We start from the raw sequence: 22191 nt of genomic DNA on the forward strand, positions 1-22191 counted from the left end.
TAAATAAGTTTAACCAAATAAAAAAAAACAGAGAAAGATAGTCACCATGAGGGCACTGATCTTTTCTTTATTGGTTAATAAAGAATGTTAGAGAATGCTGTTGTTAAGTATTAAAGGAGATGGGGAAGTAACATTTATTAAGCAGTTACTACTTTACAAATACTTAGGCAGACTCTGTAGATATTTAATCTCTTCTGGTCCTCCTAATAAGGTTATAAATCCACTTGTATAGATTCAGGAGGTGAGGTTCACAACAGTTGTGACTTGTCACATTAGTAAATGGAGGAGGCAGGATTTGAACCCAGATCTTTTTGACTTTTAAGATAGTATTATTTCTGTTATTGTTTTCAAGAGTCTGCACTTCATTTGACTCTTGTTGGAAACTGGTATGACTGAAATATAATAGTATGATTTGAGATATCCAGTCATATTGAAAATAAAATTATACTCTGGATAGTAAGTAATAGTAAGGTTCTATGCTGTGTGTTTGAAGGAAAGAATGAAGATAAGGATACTGGTAGAGAAGGGATCTAGACTCTAGAGGCAGAGAGATACAGGATGACCAAAATAAAAAATCTGACCTAAAGAGTAGTCAGTAGATCTTTGGAGTTCTAGGGCCTTAGGAAAGTTAGTGAAATATTTCTGAATACTAACTTAGCAAAATGTGAATATCTGTATGATTCAGTAATTCCAGCTTATAGCTTGGGTAGCAACAAACAAAATACAAGCCAAAAGACTTAATTCCCAAGAGACACACACCAGGTACAGAGGTGTTGGGGTGAGTAAGAACACCAACAAGCAGAATGTGTAAGTGAATGCGTAAGTTTGTTTTCAATAGATATTTGGGCTTCAGCTCTTCGTAGACATTATTCAATTCTCATGATTCTAAGGTAAATATTATCTCATTTTCTGGATGAAAAAATGTAGACATAGATGGATTAGGTGGATTACCCAAACCCACAGCCTTCAAGTAACAGTGACAGGATATAGGCCATATTTTCTGGCCCCTGTTTTATTCCAGTAGACTTTCAAAAAGGAGCTTGCTGTTTTCTGTGCAGGAGGCTAAAATGGCATGATAAGGATAGAAATAAATGGGAATTTCTGGCTGAGGGGTAGGTAGAGGAGGTCAGTTTGTAACATTTAAAATTGGAGTTAAATAGCTTTCTTAATGACTTTTTAGTTCAAAATTAAGTCAGATTGCCAAGAAATACAGCGTGAAGGAATTGGAAACATTCTATATCCTCATCACTTAATGTAGCTGGACATCTTGGACCAGATGAAGGTTGTCAAATATTTTACCATTTTTATGACTGTGAGTTGGATTTCTTTCAATTTCTTCACATTAAAATAAGGGTTTCCATGTTACTAATGAAATTTTAGGAGAGGTCTCACTATTGGGTTCAGACTGTTTCATTTATTGAAAGATTCACTTTTCTCATTAAAAAAAATCTTTATAGTTTAAGATTTTGGGGATTCTTTATCAACTCCTGAAATTGAATGTGGTATTTATAATTTTTCTTAAGAATTTTCCTTTGACAATCTCATAATATTTGAGAAACATGTGAGGAGGACACTGGACCATGGCCCTTTTATGATAGAAAGCACTTTAGAGACCACTTGATCATATAACCTTGCCTTCAACATAAAGAAAACAGAGACCTAATCCAGTTAAATGATGGGATCAGGATTATGTAATTTGTTCTAACATGATAGGAACTGGAAAGGCCTCTTTGTCCAGAGCTCTTGCAGTGCAAAGAAACATTGAAATTCCTTCTTGATTCTTGAATTTGTCTTCCCTGAGAGTTTATTTTTAGGTGTCTTTGCCTCATGACTGAATCATTTTGTGATGGGAAATGTCTATAATGATTTCATCAATCAGGGGGAAGTGTTCCTTTTTCTTGGGCAGTATATATTATGGGAATCCAGTAGTGCAGACAAAAGAAATGGTTAGTGCCAAGCTGTCTTTTGGGGCATTCATTTGGTAAGGCTATGTGGAAAATGAGGATCATTTTTCTCCTAAAGAGACTGTACAATTTACATCTTCTTGGAATCCACAGAGAAACTTGGTAAATATTATAAATATTTCCTCTGGAAGCAGATGTACATTAAGATGTATGTTTTTCAAGTTAGCTGCATCATAAATACTTTATATACTGTATTTAAATCTGAATTATAATTATCTAAATTACTTTTAAATATATGAAAAGGGGAAGGTCTTAACAAGGCAAAAATATTCCTGTTTATAGTAATGTGAAGTAAATTACCTTGTAAAATTTTTAATTTTCCCAAGAAACAAATAACATAAACCCTCAAAAACCAAGCAAGTGCATAGTCTTTATTATTATTATTCATTTATTTATTCAGCAAACATTTTTGAGCACCTGGTATGGCTAGCTGCTGGAAGTCCCAGGCTAAATCTGTAGTCTCTCAGCCCTTGTCAGCCACCCTCCCCATCAGTTCCTGCTCCAGGCACCAGCGCCCTTCAAAGCCTTCAACCTCTGAGCCTCCTGCCATCTCCTTGCATCTGTACATCTGTTTCCTTTGCCTCCTCCCTTCTTCTCCTTGCTTGGGGGTAACTCCTACTCATCCCTGTGATGGCAGGAAGAATTCCCTGATCTCCTGATCCCATTGCTCTATGCTATTATAATTCATCTTCATCTTTAGAGTGAAATGTTTGCTTAACCCTAAGATGCAGGTATCTATGTTTAACCCTAAGGAAGTATCTATGTCTGTTTTTCTAGCCATCAGTTTCTCATGACTTACAGATGCTCAGTGTTTTTTGAATGAATAAAATTTATCTTCTGAGACATATGTGCTATTTGGGAATACAGTTTAAAAAATCTAGTAAAAGATGAAAATGTGGGTATATGAAGTAAATGAATTACCTTTAAGAGGGGAAAATGAGGTAGTTGAGGGAGGCTTCTCAAGAGGAGAGATACGTAAGCTCCATTCTGAAGAATGCCCAAGAATTTGCCAGAACAGGAACATGAGTGAGGAGTCCTGCATTTCATATTGAAGGAAACATAACAGCAAAGGCAGAAAATTAGGAAGAATATGACATGTTTACCTAAAGATACTGCTTTTGTATCAGTGTTACCAAAATCAATACTGTACTGTCATCTTACATATAGAACTTTAACAACACTTCTTCAATAAAAAGGATTTATACACTCACTATTCTGAAAGAACAGATTCATATCTTCCTAGCTCGTGAAGCAATTTCCTCTTCATGAGATTGCTCTGAAAAATTCACCTTAAAAAATATGAAGAAAGGAGCAGTTGGGACATTTCACAGCTTGAATAAAAAGGTAGTACATAAGAAAAATTATTCTCTAAAAATATTTAAAAATGAGTTTTTCTGTTTACCTAAAGTAGAAAATTTAGATATCCCATCATATGAAATGCATTCATGTGTTGAAAAAGTATCCATTTTAGATGTAGGAAATAATAGAAGCAAAAAGTTATACCTCTATCAGAGGTGCTTCCTTTGACAAAGCAAGATTCATTTGCCTTCCTTCCCATCTCACCACCCTAGGTTCCAAAGCCTTTTTTCTTTGTAGACGTATAAATTTGTCTACACTAACTACACAAATAGAGAATTGGTTACTAACTGTCTCACTTAAGCTATTTATAATGAACTAAAGAAGAGATCATTTGGACAAATGAGGTACGGACGCCAAATCGTGGCTGAGTTTGTCCCATCATGCTAATAGCATATCTGTAGAGATCAGTTTATGTTTGGCTTTATTATGTGACTGCTGTTTTCATGATCAAACTTGTGGATGCACATAATAATTACATCTTACATATTTGATTTCATATAATCTCATGGTTACACATTCTGTTTCTATTCAGAGTGATATCAGTTCACTTCTGTATTCCACAGACTCTTTTTGAATTGGTTTGGAAGAAATTCATACTTTTAAAAATGTTCTCAAATTATCATTTATCGGGCAACTTTTATGAGCATGACATTGTTGCTGGTCCTTTTCTTAATTGTCTTATTTTGTTTTCGCAGTAACCTGTGTAGTAGATATTATTTTACAGTTATATCTTACAGTTACATTATAACACTGTGCTTTTCAGTAGCTGTGGAAAAGAAGTACTCGTTTATTCCATTGCATTCTCTATTGTTCCTAGACAATAATGATTTACAACAGTGATTTGTATCATTGAGCCTTTATTGTGTGGCAGGCCCTAAATGTGTTACACATATTAATTTAAGCAATCCTCCCTATAATGGTATAGTGTCTAGCCTATAATTAGCAAGTTAGATGAGGAAGCTGAGGGCACAGACTATTTAAATAATTCTTCTAAGATCACAAAGCTAGTGAGTGATAGAGTCCAGATTTAAGTCTAGAATCCATCAAAGTATATTGTCTTTTATGGTGTTGTATTGTCTTGTGATGACTACCTACTGGCTGGTGTGTGGTTAAAGGAAGAGATATCAGATGAAAGAGACGATCTGTTTGTGATTGAGATGAACCTAAAAGTAATTGCGCAGAAGGCTCTATGCTACTTTCATTTGTTGTTTCTATTTAGTTGCCCAGTTGTGTCTGACTCTTGTCACCGCAGGGATTTGAGATCTTCCAGGCAAGAATACTGGAGTGGGTTGCCATTTCGCTTCTCCAGGGGATCTACCTGACACAGGGATCAAATACTTATTCAGTTCAGTTCAGTTCAGTCGCTCAGTCGTGTCCGACTCTTTGCAACCCCATGAATCACAGCACTCCAGGCCTCCCTGTCCATCACCAACTCCTGGAGTTCACTCAAACTCACATCCATCGAGTCAGTGATGCCATCCAACCATCTCATCCTCTGTCGTCCCCTTCTGCTCCTGTCCCCAATCCCTCCCAGCATCAGAGTCTTTTCCAATGAGTCAACTCTTCGCATGAAGTGGCCAAAGTATTGGAGTTTCAGCTTTAGCATCATTCCTTCCAAAGAACACCCAGGGCTGATCTCCTTTAGAATGGACTGGTTGGATCTCCTTGCCATTACCTGCCCCCATCTCCTGCACTGCAGACAGGTTCTTTACCGGTGAGCACTGGGGAAGCCCAGATCAGTTCAGTTCAGTTGCTCAGTTGTGTCCGACTCTTTGCGACCCCATGAACCACAGCCCGCCAGGCCTCCCTGTCCATCGCCAACCGCTGGAGTTTACCCAACCGATGTCCGTTGAGTCGATGATGCCACCAACCATCTCATCCTCTGTCACCCCCTTCTCCTCCTGCCTTCAATATTTCCCAGCCTCAGGGTCTTTTCCAATGAGTCAGCTCTTTGCATCAGGTGGCCAAAGTATTGGAGTTTCAGCTTCAACATCAGTCCTTCCAATGAACACCCAGGACTGATCTCCTTTAGAATGGATTGGTTGGATTTCCTTGCAGTCCAAGGAACTATCAAGAATCTTCTCCAACAGTTCAAAAGCATCAATTCTTTGGTGATGGTGTGAAGAAAGCGATTCCTCAGCTTTCTTAATAGTCCAACTCTCACATCCATACATGACCACAGGAAAAACCATAGCCTTGACTAGATGGACCTTTGTTGGCAAGGTAATGTCTCTGCTTTTTAATATACTGTCTAGATTGGTCATAACTTTCCTTCCAAGGAGTAAGTGTCTTTTAATTTCATTGCTGCAATCGCCATCTGCAGTGATTTTGGAGCCCAGAAAAATGAAGTCAGCCACTGTTTCCACTGTTTCCCCATCTATTTGCCATGAAGTTATGGGACTGGATGCCATGATTTTAGTTTTCTGAGTGTTGAGCTTTAAGCCAACATTTTCACTCCCCTATTTCACTTTCATCAAGAGGCTCTTTAGTTCTTCTTCATTTTCTGCCATAAAGGCGATGTTATCTGCATATCTGAGGTTACTGATATTCTCCTGGCAATCTTGATTCCAGCTTATGCTTCCTCCAGTCCAGCGTTTCTTTTGATGTACTTTGCATATAAGTTAAATAAGCAGGGTCACAATATACAGCCTTGATGTACTCTTTTCCTATTTGGAACCAGTCTGTTGTTCCATGTCCAGTTCTAACTGTTGCTTCCTGACCTGCATACAGGTTTCTCAAGAGGCAGGTCAGGTGCTCTGGTATTTCCATCTCTTTCAGACTTTTCCACAGTTTATTGTGATCAACACAGTCAAAGGGTTTGGCATAGTCAATAAAGCAGAAATAGATGTTTTTCTGGAACTCTCTTGCTTTTTCCATGATCCAGCAGATGTTGGCAATTTGATCTCTGGTTCCTCTGCCTTTTCTAAAACCAGCTTGAACATCTGGAAGTTCACGGTTCACGTATTGCTGAAGCCTGGCTTGGAGAATTTTGAGCATTACTTTACTAGCATGTGAGATGAGTACAATTGTGCGGTAGTTTGAGCGTTCTTTGTCATTGCCTTTTTTGGGGATTGAAATGAAAACTGACCTTTTGCAGTCCTGTGGCCACTGCTGAGTTTTCCATATTTGCTGGCATATTGAGTGCAGCACTTTCACAGTGTCATCTTTCAGAATTTGAAATAGCTCAACTGGAATTCCATCACCTCTACTATCTTTGTTCGTAGTGATGCTTCCTAAGGCCCACTTGACTTCACATTCCAGGATGTCTGGCTCTAGGTGAGCGATCATACCATCGTGATTATCTGGGTCATGAAGATCTTTTTTGTACAGTTCTTCTGTGTATTCTTGCCACCTCTTCTTAATATCTTCTGCTTCTTGTAGGTCCCTACAATTTCTGTCCTTTATTGAGCCCATCTTTGCATGAAATATTCCCTTGGTATCTGTAATTTCTTGAAGAGATCTCTAGTCTTTCCCATTCTGTTGTTTTCCTCTATTTCTTTGCACTGATCGTTGAGGAAGGCTTTCTTAACTCTCCTTGCTATTCTTTGGAACTCTGCATTCAGATGCTTATATCTTTCCTTTTCTCCTTTGCTTTTCACTTCTCTTCTTTTCACAGCACTTTGCCAGGCCTCCTCAGACAGCCATTTTGCTTTTTTGCATTTCTTTTTCTTGGGGATGGTCTTGATTTCTGTCTCCTGTACAATGTCACAAACCTCCATCCATGGTTCATCAGGCACTCTGTCTATCAGATCTAATCCCTTAAATCTATTTCTACTTCCACTGTATAGTCATAAGGGATTTGATTTAGGTCATACCTGAATGGTCTAGTAGTTTTCTCCACTTTCTTCAATTTCAGTCTGAATTTGGCAATAAGGATTTCATGAGCCAAGCTGCAGTCAACTCCTGGTCTTGTTTTTGCTGACTGTGTAGAGCTTCTCCATCTTTGGCTGCAAAAAATATAATAAATCTGATTTCGGTGTCGACCATCTGGTGATGTCCATGTGTCTTTTCTTGTGTTGTTGGAAGAGGGTTTTTGCTATGACCAGTGCATTCTCTTGGCAGAACTCTATTAGCCTTTGCCCTGCTTCATTCTCTACTCCAAGGCCATCATTGCCTGTTATTCCAGTTGTTTCTTGACTTCCTACTTTTGCATTCCAGTCCCCTATAATAAAAAGGACATCTTTTTTGGGTGTTAGTTCTAGAAGGTCTTGTAGGTCTTCATAGAACCCTTCAACTTCAGCTTCTTTGGTGTTACTGGTCGAGGCATAGACTTGAATTACTGTGATATTGAATGTTTTGCCTTGGAAACCAACATTCTGTTGTTTTTGATATTGCATCCAAGTACTACATTTCAGACTCTTGTTGACTATGATGGCTACTCCATTTCTTCTAAGGGATTCCTGCCCACAGTATTAGATATAATGGTCATCTGAGTTAAGTTCACTCATTCCAGTCCATCTTAGTTCACTGATTCCTAGAATGTTGATGCTCACTCTTGTCATCTTCCTGGGGAAGCCCAGATACTAAGTAGCAAATACTTTCCATTCCTTTATTTTATATAAGCCCTGTATTACTTGGCATATTTGTTATTTAGTTGCTAAGTTGTGTTTAACTATTTGTGACGCCATGGACCACAGCACACCAGGCTTTCCTGTCCTTCACTTTCTCCTGGAGTTTGCTCAAACTCATGTCCATTGAGTTGATGATGCCATCCAACCATCTCATTGCCTGTCACCCCCTTCTCCTCCTGCCATCAATATTTCCAAGCACCAGGGTCTTTTCCAATGTTCTTCTCATTAGGTCGCCAATGTATAGGAGTTTCAGCTTCAGCATTAGTCCTTCAAATGAATATTCATGGTTGATTTCCTTTAGGATTGATTGGTTTGTTCTCCTTGCTGTCCAAGGGACTCTCAAGAGTCTTCTCCAGCACCACAGTTTGACAGCATCAATTCTTCTGCACTCAGCCTTCTCTATGGTTCAACTTGCCCATCCATACATGACTACTGGAAAAATCATAGCTTTGACTATTCAGTACACACACACGCACACAGACACACACAGACACACACAGACACACACACACACACACACATATTGTAGAGAAACAAATCTGTTAATTGTGTCCTTAGCAGTCTACTGGGAACTGAAGCTAGAGGAGTGAACAGTGAGGCAACTATATACATCCCTCACCTCTCCATTATCACACCTTCTCCTCATCTGAGAATGTCTGCTCATTTGCCTGAAGTCTCCACTGTGACCTTTTTGAGGGCAGAACCCAAATCTTTCTTATCATGCTTACTCCCGAAAAGCAAATTGCAAATCCTCAACAAATAACAAGTGCTCTATAGATATTTGTTGACTGAAAAAAAAGGGAAGGAAGGAAATGAATGAAAAAAACAAGGAAAATAATGTGTTACGATTCTATAGACCACAAACATTAAGTTCTATTAATTTCATTCTAATTCTTTATTTAAATTTCTTTTTTTTCTTTTAAATTTTTTATTTTATTTTTAAACTTTACAAATTGTGCTTGTGACAAAGTATGATAGCATTGGCAGTGGCATAACAGTCTTCATTAGAATTGTTAGCTCAGTCACTCAGTCATTTCTGACTGTTTGTAACCCCATGGACTGCAGCAAACTAGGCCTCCCTGTCCATCACCAACTCACAAAACTTGCTCAAACTCATGTCCATCAAGTGGGTGATGCCATCCAACCATCTCACCCTCTGTCCTCCCCTTTTTCTCCTGCCTTCAGTATTTCCCAGAATCAGGGTCTTTTCCAATGAGTCGGTTCTTTGCATCAGATGGCCAAAGTATTGGAGTTTCAGCTTCAGCATCAGTCCTTCAATGAATATTCAGGACTGATTTCCTTTAGGATGGACTGGTTGGATCTCCTTGCAGTCCAAGGGACTCTCAAGAGTCTTCTCCAAAACCATACTTCAAAAACATCAATTCTTTGGTGCTCAGCTTTCTTTATGGTCCAACTCTCATATCCGTACATGACTAGCCAGACTTTGTTGGCAAAGTAATGTCTCTGCTTTTTAATATGCTGTCTAGATTTGTCACAGCTTTTCTTCCAAGAAACAAGCGTCTTTTAATTTCATGGCTGCAGTCACCATCTTCAGTGATTTTGGAGCCGAAGAAAATAAAGTCTCTCCCTGTTTCCATTTTTTCCCCTTCTATTTGCCATGAAGTGACGGCAGTATTGCCATGGTTTAGTTTTTGAATGCTGAGGTGTTTTTTTTAATTAATTAATTTATTTTAATTGGAGTCTAATTACTTAACAATATTGTAGTGGTCTGTGCTATACATTGACATGAATCAGCCATAGGTGTACATGTGTCCCCCATCCCTAAACCCCCTCCCTCTTCCCTCCCCTTCTCATCCCTCAGCATCATCCCAGTGCACCAGCCCTGAGCACCCTGTCTCATGCATCAAACCTAACTGGAGATCTATTTCACATATGTTAATATACATGTGTCAATGTTATTCTCTCAAATCATCCCACCTTGCCTTCTCCCACAGAGTCCAAAAGTCTGTTCTTTATATCTGTGTCTCTTTTGCTGTCTCATATATAGGGTCATTGTTACCATCTTTCTAAATTCCATATATATGCGTTAAGATACTGTATTGGTGTTTTTCTTTCTGACTTACTTCATTCTGTATAATAGGCTCCAGTTCTGTCCACCTCATTAGAACTGATTCAAGGGCATTCTTTTTAATAGCTGAGTAATATTCCATTGTGTATATGTACCACAGCTTTCTTATCCATTCATCTGCCAATGGATATCTAGGTTGCTTCCATGTCCTAGCTATTGTAAACAGTGCTGCGATGAACATTGGGGTATGCATGTCTCTTTCAATTCTGGTTTCCTTGGTGTGTATTCCCAGTAGTGGGATTGGTGGGTCATATGGCAGTTCTATTTCCAGATTTTAAAGGAATCGCCACACTATTCTCCATAATGGCTGTACTAGTTTGCATTCCCACTCTCCCAGGGTAAGAGTTCCCTTTTCTCCACACCCTCTCCAGCATTTATTGCTTGTAGACTTTTGGATAGCGGCCATTCTGACCAGCATGAGATGGTACCTCATTGTGGTTTTGATTTCCATTTCTCTGATAATGAGTGATGTTGAGCATCTTTTCATGTGTTTGTTAGCCATCTGTATGTCTTCTCTGGAGAACTGTCTGTTTAGTTCTTTGGTCCATTTTTTGATTGGGTCATTTATTTTTCTGGAATTGAACTGCATGTGCTGCTTGTATATTTTTGAGATTAATTCTTTGTCAGTTGCTTCGTTTGCTATTATTTTCTCCCATTCTGAAGGCTGTCTTTTCACCTTGCTTATAGTTTCCTTCATTATGCAAAAGCTTTTAAGTTTAATTAGGTCTCATTTGTTTATTTCTGCTTTTATTTCCATTACTGTGGGGGGTGATAGAGGATTCTGCTGTGATTTATGTCAGAGAGTGTTTTGCCTATGTTTTCCTCTAGGAGTTTTATAGTTTCTGGTCTTACATTTAGATCTTTATTCTATTTTAAGTTTAATTTTGTGTATCGTGTTAGAAAGTGTTCTAGTTTCATTCTTTTACAAGTGGTTGACCAGTTTTCCCAGCACCACTTGTTAAAGAGATTGCCTTTTCTCCATTGTATATTCTTGCCTCCTTTGTCAAAGATAAGATGTCCAAAAAATATGGAACGCTTCATGAATTTGCATGTCATCCTTGTTCAGGGGCCATGCTAATCTTCTCTGTATTGTTCCAATTTTAGTGTATGTGCTGCCAAAGCGAGCACTGAATGCTGAGTTTTAAGCCAGCTTTTTGACTGTCCTCTTTGTTTCATCAAGGGACTCTTCAGTTCCTTTTCGCTTTCTTCCATATGGTGGTGTCATCTGCATATCTGAGGTTATTGATATTTCTCCTGGTAAACTTGATTCCAGCTGGTGCTTCATCCATCCTGGCATTTCTCATGATGTACTCTGCATGAAAGTTAAATAAGCAGGGTGACAATATACAGCCTTGATGTACTCCTTTCCTAATTTGGAACCAGTCTGTTGTTCCATGTCTGGTTCTAACTGTTGCTTCTTGACCTGCATGCAGATTTCTCAGGAGGCAGTTCAAGTGGTCTGGTATTCCCATCTCGTTCAGAATTTTCCACAGTTTATTGCAATCCACACAGTCAAAGGGTTTGGCATAGTCAGTAAAGCAGAAATTGATGTTTTTCTGGAACTGTCTTCCTTTTTTGATGATCCAGCGGATGTTGGCGATTTGATCTCTGGTTCCTCTGCATTTTCTAAATCTAGCTTGAGCATCTGGAAGTTCTTGGTTCACACATTGCTGAAGCCTGGCTTGGAGAATTTTGAGCATTACTTTGCTAGCGTGTGAGATGACTGCAATTGTGTGGTAGTTTGAACATTATTTGGCATTGCCTTTCTTTGGGATTGGAATGAAAACTGACCTTTTCTAGTCTTGTGGCCATTGCTGAGTTTTCCAAATTTACTGGCATATTGGGTGTAGCACCTTAACAGTATCATGTTTTAGGATTTGAAATAGCTCCACTGGAATTCCATTACCTCCACTAGCTTTGTTCATAGGGATGCTTCCTAAGACCCACTTGACTTTAGATTCCAGGATGTCTGGTTCTAGGTGAGTGCTCACACCACCATGGTTATCTGGGTCATGAAGATTTTGTGTGTGTGTGTGTGTGTGTGTAGTTCTTCTGTGTAATTTTGCCACCTCTTCATAATATCTTCTGCTTCTGTTAGGTCCATACCATTTCTGTCCTTTATTGTGCCCATGTTTGCATGAAATGTTCCCTTGGTATCTCTGATTTTCTTGAGGAGATCTCTAGTCTTTCCCATTCTATTGTTTTCTGCTATTTCTTTGCACTGATCACTTGGGAAGGCTTCCTTATCTCTCTTTGCTAGTATTTGGACTCTGAATTCAGATGGGTATATCTTTCCTTTTCTCCTTTGCCTTTAACATCTCTTCTTTTCTCATCTATTTGTAATTCCTCCTCAGACAACCATTTTGACTTTTTGCATTTCTTTTTCTTGGGGATGGTCTTGATCACTGCCTCCTGTACAATGTCACAAACCTCTGTCCATAGTTCTTCACGCAGTCTGTCTATCAGAGCTAATCCCTTGAATCTATTTGTCACCTTCACTATATAATCATAAGGAATTTGATTAGAAGTGTAGTCAATGGAATTTTCTGTGTTTACAAAAGTATATATGATTTATCTTTAGTTTTTTTATTTTCCTGCTTTTAGAGTTTAAATAATATGCTGTAGGCAGCTAATTTTCATGACTGTGTTCAAGGTATTATATCTGAACATTGTGTCCTTTGGCTTCTAAGCTAATTTTTTTCAAAATATTCTAATAATGATCAGACTATCATCACATTAGTTCATTTCCAGGCAGTGCTATTGTCTGAAACCCTGGTCCACCTTAAGATATGAATTACATTAAGAAGATTAAACATTTATATTCTTATCTGTTTTTCTCTCATATTCATTAATTTCCTGAAATTTCTCCGTATTCTTCATGTGAGATGTCATCATTGACTCTTAGACATTAAACTCCCAAGGACTGAAATAGTGTATAAGTCACTCCATTCTAAACCTCGTGGGAAGTAATAGTAGACTGGACAACATCTTTAATGGAGCAATTTTGGTCTTACCTGGAGTCTCTTTGTCTAATATATAATGTTGCAAATGCTATATAGTGACAGAATTATTTTAGACTGGTAATAATTATAGATGCTGAATACATTTTATCTATTTTGACTCATGTTTGTGATATCTTTAGGTTGTTTCTAATTGTTTTCCTTTGTTTATCTGGTATTTTTATTGAGAAGATTAATCTTAGTGATCCCTGTAGGTAATTTAGTATAAAAAATGCTTTGTAAAGGACTACATGATCTGTAAGTATTATTGCTGGGTACACTGTGAAGCAGATAAGGAGTTTTGTTAGATTGCATTTGAAACCAGCCATGTGTGGCATATATTGTATAAGAAGGTCTACAACATATATTCTTCTTTATATTATGTCAGAAACTTTCTCAAATTCTCACTGTGACTATCACTATGGAAACTACTGAAGAAATGAAATTATGATACCCACAGTCCTGACTTTGGAGAACATCAGACCTGGATGGATAAGAGTCCTCAACCTGGCTTTCCATTCCACAACCTGGAGGCCAGCCCTGACTTCACCAGACACTATTATGATTTTAGAAGAGAAAATTGGGAATCATGGGCCTTTGAGAAATGTCTGGTAACTTTGTTTAAAATTGGGGTATAGTGTCCTTACAATATTGTACAGTTTCTGTTGTACAATGAAGTGAATCAGCTATATGTATACATATATCCTCTGTCTAGGACCTCCCTTTCCCCCATCTCACCCTTCTAGGTCACCCCAAAGCACAGAGCTGAGCTCCCTGTGCTGTATAGCAGGTTCCCACTAGCTGTCTGTCTTACACATTGGTAGGGTATATATGTCAATCCCAATCTCCCAATTCATCACAGTTCCCCTTCCCCACCCAGTGTCCATATGTCTATTCTCTAAGTCTGTGTGTCTATTCCTGCCCTACAAATAGTTTCCTCTGTACCATTTTTCTAGATTCCATATGTATGCATGAATATATGATATGTGTTTTTCTGTATGATTTACTTCACTCTGTATAGAGACTCTTGGTCCATCTACATCTCTACAAATGACCTAGTTTCATTCCTTTTATGTCTGTTAGCTTAATGATCACCAGGATCACAGAAATAGACAATAAAATATTTTACACTTAAATCAGAGAAGAAAATTTTGTGCCTTATTATCTTAAAATGAGAATAAAAAGTTTCTACCACATCAGATTATCATAAAGCCATAATGAATTAATATTTATGTCTTCCTCACTGAGTGGTTATGAAAATTAAGTGGGTTAGTATTTATAAAACACATAGAGCACAACTGGCATATAGCAACTCATATACTAAATAAATTAAAACAAATATAAATATCTTTTACTGTAAGCATATATTATTTACATCAGTTCAAAAGGAAGTTATTAAAATTGTTTTCTGAAACATTAAAAGAAATGACTGGTACATTTCCAAAATTCTGGTTGGCTTTTTCAGCCAATTTAAAATTAATTTATTTCCAAGCAGACCTACCACAAAGACAAGGAACCCAAACATTTTCTCAGTGGAGAAGGATTCAGAGACCAGAAAATCAACTGTTAGGGTCCAGTGTGATCATTACTTTCATAAAAAAATCCACAGGGTGCTCTGGAAGATGAAAATGATAAGAACCAGGGGGCTCCATGAGAGACATTGGAGATGAATTCTGTAGCTCTTCAGGCAAGGGAAGATCATGTTGGAATACACAGAAGTTGAAAAATGATGACCTGGTCACAGAACTACAGAGTTCCAGAGTCGGTCAGTTGTTGCAGCTGGAGCTGGAGGAATGAGTAGGCAGAGGCCAAGTTCAAAGGCCATTGTACTGTATGCCAGTTCTCCTTTTAAGCAAGAGAATGTCATAATCAGTTATGGGTTTTAAAAGGATCAGCTGGATTGTGTATAATACTTAAAATTTTTTTGTGCTGAATGCAGTTTTCTTTTACTTAAATTTTTTTTTTGTGCTGAATGCAGTTTTCTTTTACTTAGGGTAATCAACATAGATTTAACTATGTAAAAGGAATGAATATTTAAACTATGCTTTAAGGCTTTTACTTTTAAATAAGGAGGGGTGACATTATTTTTATAAAGTGAAGCTTTTAGACAAATTTTATGGGCTCCACACATGAAACTGAACACTAGTACCAATAGTTGGAAAATTCAAGGATGGTGATTGCTCTCCATATTTGTTCTTTTATCACCTCAAGTATTGCAATAACTGTTGCACTTACAAAGACAACAATACTGGACAGAATTCCCTTTTACATGAAGTAAGTCTGGTATATTTTTAAATCAATATCTTCCATACATTTTTACACAAATGTTCTTTTTTCATGATCAATATATCCCACATATCTGGGAATTGTATTTTATTTATAGATTATACTGTTTGACTTTGTTTCTCTTTTACATGTTTATTAGAAATCAGATGAAAATCTGCCAACATTACTATTATTCTTATAATTTTTCCGAAATTACCTGCAAATTCATAAATTATAAAGCTTTTTCGGTTTTGAAATTTGCTGAAAATTTTGCTTTAAAAACATCTATGACTAATATAAATTACTTTTTTTGGTTGGCCTTCCTAAGGGGGCATCACTGACATTAAGATAAACATATAACAGGTGTTTCAAAGTTTGAAAATATAATTTGTACATCATATGGATATGTTATGAGAAAGAATGTCTTCTTTCTAAGAAGCCTGGAAGGATTCTCGATATAAATCAAAGAGTTTATGACACTGCTGGGGAAATAGTGCAGGTGAAATAAGATTATTGAGCAGCAGGAAAGCTGTAATAAAAACTGCCAGTACTCTCACCCAGTTCTCTCTAAGGTCTGTAAAGGATCAAAAGTGTATTGAGCATCATGTAACAGCTGTCTAGAATGTGAGGGGAACCACAATTGTGCTCAGCAACAATATGCTGGTTTGAAAAAGAATTACATATGGCTTGTTGTAGTTAAATTAAAAATAGCAGGTTAGACTGTAGATGTATCGCAAATCTTGGATTTTTCAAAATGACTGCATGCTTAACTGAACATGTTGCTGCTGTTAGTTGCTCAGTCATGTTCGACTCTTTGCGACCCATGGACCTGTCAGACTCCTCCATCCATGGAATTTTCCAGGCAAGAATACTGGAGTGGGTTGCCATTTCCTTCTCCAGACTAAGCCTGTGATTGATCTTTATTACGAGTGTATGTGATCGCATGTATATTCAATCAGTTCAGTTCAGTTTCAGTCGCTCAGTTGCATCTGACTCTTTGTGACCCCATGGACTGCAGCACGCCAGGCTTCCCTGTCAATCACCTTATTCAAATTTAAATGGTATATAAATCATAGATATTTTCTTAATTGTTATCTAAGGAAATATTTTATTTGTTCATAGATAGCATATTTTGTTAAGGCAAAGTGCTACTCTACCCTGGAGGGTAAGAAATACTCCGTCACCATCTCTTCAGGTGGTAGTAATGGAAAAGCGAAAGGGAGAAATATGCCTTACACAGGCATTGAAAATATAGGTAATATGTGGTTCAGCAAGAAGGGAAAGCCTCTTTCACAAGGATTCTCATATTTACTCATTTCTTTCATTACTTTCTCAAGTATACATTCATAACAAGATCAGTTACACCTTTAGTTAGAATATATCCATTTTTCAAAAGCTCAAACCTCACAGTATATTGAATTGCCCAACCTATCATCTTTAATTTAACTTATTTGTGGAGGAGAATATGTTTGCCTCATACTATTAGCATAAAGAAACAACAGGAAGCCTCAAGAGGAAAGGATTCTGTATAAATAACACTGGATCACTGATGAGATTGACATGCATTTTAGCCGTTTGATCCCTGAAGAAATGCAGTAACAGGAATTTTCCATAAGCATCTATGAGCAACTGTACATGTGCCAGCTGCAAGCATAGATATGGAAAACCAATGTTGGCTTATTCTCTCTGCCCTGCTTGAACCCATAGTCTTTTTTTTTTTAAAGAATGATATTAAGCAGTAGATGTTCCTTTCCCCTCATTCCATCCCCTCATTCCTCTCATTCATTCCTGCCATATTACCAGGCAGGTAAAATGCACATTGTATAGTAGCTGCTACTGAACTGATGTGAAATATGGAGAACCACATATGCATCCGAAACTTGGTCTCAGTATTAAGATCTGGTAGACTCCTTGGTCCATGGTAAAATCCTACTTATTCTGCAGTCTCCAGTATAAGTATCTGTTGAGAAGGCTCTCTGATTTTCCTGAAATGTAAATACTCTTTGTTTCTTCTGAAATCTCATAAAGAGAAAATGAAGATTTAAAGCATATGTTTATGTTGGTCAGAAATCCACTATGTTTAATATATGTAGATAACTATAAAACACTATACTGTGATTCTTCACTGACCCCTTTCACATTAAAGGAGAGAAAGCAATACATAACTTTTCAGAGCATTTTGAGAATTATAGAGAATGACTGTTAAATAACTAAAAGAGTACATACTATTTGGTGTAAGTGTGTAATATTTTAACATTCTCACAACAAACCTCTGAAGTACAAATTATTCTCCATTTGCATATGAGAAAACAGATCCTCAGAGAGGTTAGGTCATTTGCCTAACATCTTAACACCAGTAAAGCTAAGTCAAGAATTAAATGTGGACATCAAAACCCAGAACTTGTTCTCTTAATCTCTATGCTGTGCTTTCTGGGTTAATATATTTAAAGGCTTTGTACAAACAAGCATATTTAATCACTTAGTAATTAATATTTGGGTACATGTAAGTCTAGGTGTGTGCACACACACTATGTATCACATATATATACTTTGTATTATCTGACTTGTTCATGCTGGCTATTTCCTATAAATAAAGTAACCCAGACCATCTGACCTGCCTCGAGAAACCTATGTGCAGGTCAGGAAGCAACAGTTAGAACTGGACATGGAACAACAGACTGGTTCCAAATAGGAAAAGGAGTTCGTCAAGGCTGTATATTGTCACCCTGCTTATTTAACTTCTATGCAGAGTACATCATGAGAAATGCTGGGCTGGATGAAGCACAAGCTGGAATCAAGATTACTGGGAAAAATATCAATAACCTCAGATATGCATATGATACCACCCTTATGGCAGAAAGTGAAGAAGAACTAAAGAGCCTCTTGATGAAAGTGAAAGAGGAGAGTGAAAAAGTTGGCTTAAAGCTCAACATTCAGAAAACTAAGAGCATGGCATCCAGTCCCGTCACTTCATGGCAAATAGATGGGGAAACAGTGGAAATGGTGGCTGACTTTATTTTGGGGGCCTCCAAAATCACTGCATATGGTGATTGCAACCATGAAATTAAAGACGCTTACTCCTTGGAAGGAAAATTATGACCAACGTAGACAGCATATTGAAAAACAGAGACGTTACTTTGTCAACGAAGGTCCGTCTAGTCAAGGCTATAGTTTTTCTAGTAGTCATGAATGGATGTGAGAGTTGGACTGTGAAGAAAGCTGAGCGCCAAAGAATTGATGCTTTTGAACTGTGGTGTTGGAGAAGACTCTTGAGAGTCCCTTGGACTGCAAGGAGATCCAATCAGTCCATCCTAAAGGAGATCACTCCTGGGTGTTCATTGGAAGGACTGATGTTGAAGCTGAAACTCCAATACTTTGGCCACCTGATGTGAAGAGCTGACTCATTTGAAAATACCCTGATGCTGGGAAAGGTTGAGGACAGGAGGAGAAGGGGATGGCAGAGGATGAGATGCTTGGATGGCATCACCGACTCAATGGACATGAGTCTGGGTAAACTCTGGGTGTTGGTGATGGACAGGCAGGCCTGGCGTGCTGCAGTCCATGGGGTCGCAAAGAGTCAGACACGGCTGATCGACTGAACTGAACTGAACCCTATTCAGGTACATGACTTGCCATTATCTCATTACTGCAAGGTGGAGGAACTCTCGATCTTCTTGAATCTGACCATCTTCTTCAATCACTTTGAATACTCTCAATCCCTACTCTCTTTAAGTGGAATAAAAAATGGTTTCCAAGAGGGTTTTGCCAAGGACACCATCCCTCCAGGACATAAAGAAGGACTTTTATCTATAGTATTCTCTGGTTTTTTGATCAAAGTATAACTCTATTATAGCTGCAAGTGACAAGGATCAAATTATATCATAGATTTTAGGGCCTAGATATCTACTGGGCAGAGAAACATTTAATAAATACTCTGATTTGTTCTGTATTCATTGACTCAAGTGCTTTTGTGTTACTGACATATTTTTAAAAACTTGTGAATGAGTAATATTACTTCTAGTAGTTGTCATATAATAGCATTCATGATTCCATTTCAACAGTTCAGTTTGTAAGTTACGGCCTTGCATTCTTTGAGTAACTCTGTAGCAGAGGGAAATTAGAAAGGGGTCATCGTCCCTTCACTGCTACGACCTGCATTTGGCAAATATACGTATTTTCTTTAGATTTTCAGGTGTGTGTGCTAAGTCAGTTCAGTTGTGTCTGACTCTTTGTGTGCCTACGGACTGTAGCCTTCCAGGCTCCTCTGTCCATGTGATTCTCCAGGTGAGAGTATTGGAGTGGGTTGCCATGCCCTCCTCCAGGGGATCTTCCCAATCCAGGGAGCAAACCTGCATCTCTTTTGCCTCCTGCATTGGCAGGCAGGTTCTTTACCATTCCTGCCACACCCTTAGATTTTGGTATTGGTATTTAAATCTTGACTTGTTATTTAATACTTCAATCTCTAGTGTCTTTAAGTCCCAGTAGATTCTGAGAACTTTAAGGACTGACTCCACTTCCTTCAATCATGCTTAGTTCTCTTTTCATACCTAATTAGTGCTGTCTTGTGTATATATGCATGATGTGTGTTTATTTTCTTACAGTGACTTTTCCTGCAGCTTATAATGTACATTGATTCCACCGCATTCTTCTTATTCCACTACTGTACAGCAAAAACAGAAACTTAAAGTCTGATTTGCTCTTGTAAGAAAGAGAAAAATCTAAGTTTAAGAACAATATTATAAGATACTCATGATGATGATCTCTTTGTGTAGTAAAATACAACAATATGTTTAAAGTTTTCAAGGTGGTACTATGTACTAAGTTCTTACAGAAGTGTCTTATTTGCTTGCAGGATAAGATGTGTGCAAATTAATGGCTTCTTAACTGTTGAGGTTTTTGTAGCATACAAAGTTTTTTAGAAAACTATCTTTCCAATAGATATGTCTATATCAAAGCTGTTTAAAGTTGTAAAAGAATTAACCTTCAAAATTGTGTAATATCATAAAACTAATGTTTTCATCTTGACTTGAGAAGTCTCTTGAGAATAAGGTTAAGACTACCTTCTGCTTTTTTCTTTTTCTTTCCTTAAACTAAAATTGGACTCCAGGAGAGAGGATACTTACTATAGCTTTCTCTAGCTGAGACTTCTTAACTGCCTTTTTTCTCAGTCTTCAAATTACTGTAGCAAAGAGGCACTGATGATGCCAAGGTATAAGGTCAGTATAACATCACCTTTTAAAATTTTAACCTGCCTTCATATATGAATGGACTAATCCTGATTATAAGATGGTAAATATGTTCTAGTATTTCCTTCAAATGCCTTAGCCACCTGTATCATTATGCCTCTGGGAGATTTCTGGAACCTCAGTTTTTTCATCGATGAAGCAGAAATAAAAGTAGTCTTATTAATATTTAAGAATCAGTTACATATGAAGAGTAAAAATTAATATTAATTTTTTTACTTTAAGTTCCTTCATGTAAATAAAATTATGCAGAAAATGTAAAATATACTGTCTTTAGCCATTACTATTAAAAAACCAATAATTTTCTGTGTCAGACTATAGAAAGTTTATAGAAAAGTTTATATCTGTATTATATTTCTATATTCATGATTATCCAACAAAATGTTTTGAGCATCAATTGTTTGAATTGTGTACTATTTAAATTTTGTTTCTTTTGAACTGTCTTGAAACACCAACATGTGAATGGAAATTTCTAGTGGATAAATAGCTTTACTTAAAAATATTTTTGTTGTTAACCTACACAATCAAATATATATTAAAAGCCTTAAATCATGAATATCATTGGTGTGGTTAAAAAGGCAGAATGGTGCACAGGATGAAAATTTCAGTTACTGTAAGTAATTTTGCCATAGCTTACCACCCAGTGGAGTGTAGAAACTGGCCAAGATGCATATTACTATTGCTAATTGCTAAGTTGCTTCACTTTTGTCTAACTCTTTGAGACCCTGTGGACTGTAACCCACCAGCCGCCTCTGTCCATGGGATTTCCCAGGCAAGAATCCTGGAGTGGGTTGCCATATCTTCCTCCAGGGAATCTTCCTGACCCAGGAATCGAACCTGAGTCTCTTACATCTCCTGTATTTGCAGGTGGCTTCTTTACCACTAGCGCCACCTGGGAAGCATATTAGGGGTATTAAAAGTTAGTTTCAAGTATGCATGAGTTAATTAGAACTTGTGGTGTAATCAGAGAAACAGAAGTATAAGAATGGCTGTTAACGGAATATTGAGAAAGCAGAAAAAATTACTTTGAGCTGAGAATGGCCCTTGAGTGTTTGATGTATCAGAACATTGGATTGATGTCATGTTTTAAAGATGCCAACCATCCTTTTTGGGGTCCTTTTATTGTGACCATATCTGGGTTCCAGATATGTCACTGGGTACCAGTGATATAAGCTGTGAAACTCAGACATAGGTATGACAGTTCTAACCTTCATTTCTTGATTCACACTCCTTCCATTCAGTCTGATACTCCATTCTGCCTGGTTTCAGTAGAAATTATTGTGAAGCTGGGCAAGGATATTAGACGATAGATTTGCCTACACTGGTATTACAGGGTAGAGAAGTTACATCGTATACCCATTGCTGCATTTGAATTAGTTAGACCTTCCAGATAAAGCTGCTGAACATCAAAGATCTGAGGAAAATCAACATCAATATTAAAATAATTTTTAATGTAAATGCTAACTTCCTTGTTAGATTATATATCAATTAATATAGATTATACATAATCTGATGAAACAATGCTGGCTTGATTGAACCAAAGTATAGCAAATAAAACCCAAACACTGTGCAATGTGAGCTTTAAAGTCTTTCAAATATATTTGTGTGATTTTTTTTTTTTACTGGTGAAGAAATTATTTAGACTCAGAGATTAGAAAATTCTTTAACAAGCCTAGGTTACTATTCCAACTGTTATGGATG

The 22191-nt window shown here is 37.4% G+C and overlaps 1 protein-coding gene and 1 non-coding gene across 2 annotated transcripts in view; one reads left to right on the plus strand and one right to left on the minus strand.

Moving 5' to 3' along the window:
• The window catches only part of DPYD (dihydropyrimidine dehydrogenase), a 945375-nt gene that overhangs the window by 176183 nt on the left and 747001 nt on the right, over positions 1-22191 (plus strand). The gene's annotated exons all lie outside the window — the stretch shown is intronic.
• Positions 11005-11111, minus strand: LOC112585916. The gene has a single exon (XR_003110483.3). It is a non-coding gene; the product is annotated as a U6 spliceosomal RNA (small nuclear RNA).

Source organism: Bubalus bubalis, chromosome 6 (assembly GCF_019923935.1).
Source record: "Bubalus bubalis isolate 160015118507 breed Murrah chromosome 6, NDDB_SH_1, whole genome shotgun sequence".
Taxonomy (NCBI): domain Eukaryota; kingdom Metazoa; phylum Chordata; class Mammalia; order Artiodactyla; family Bovidae; genus Bubalus; species Bubalus bubalis.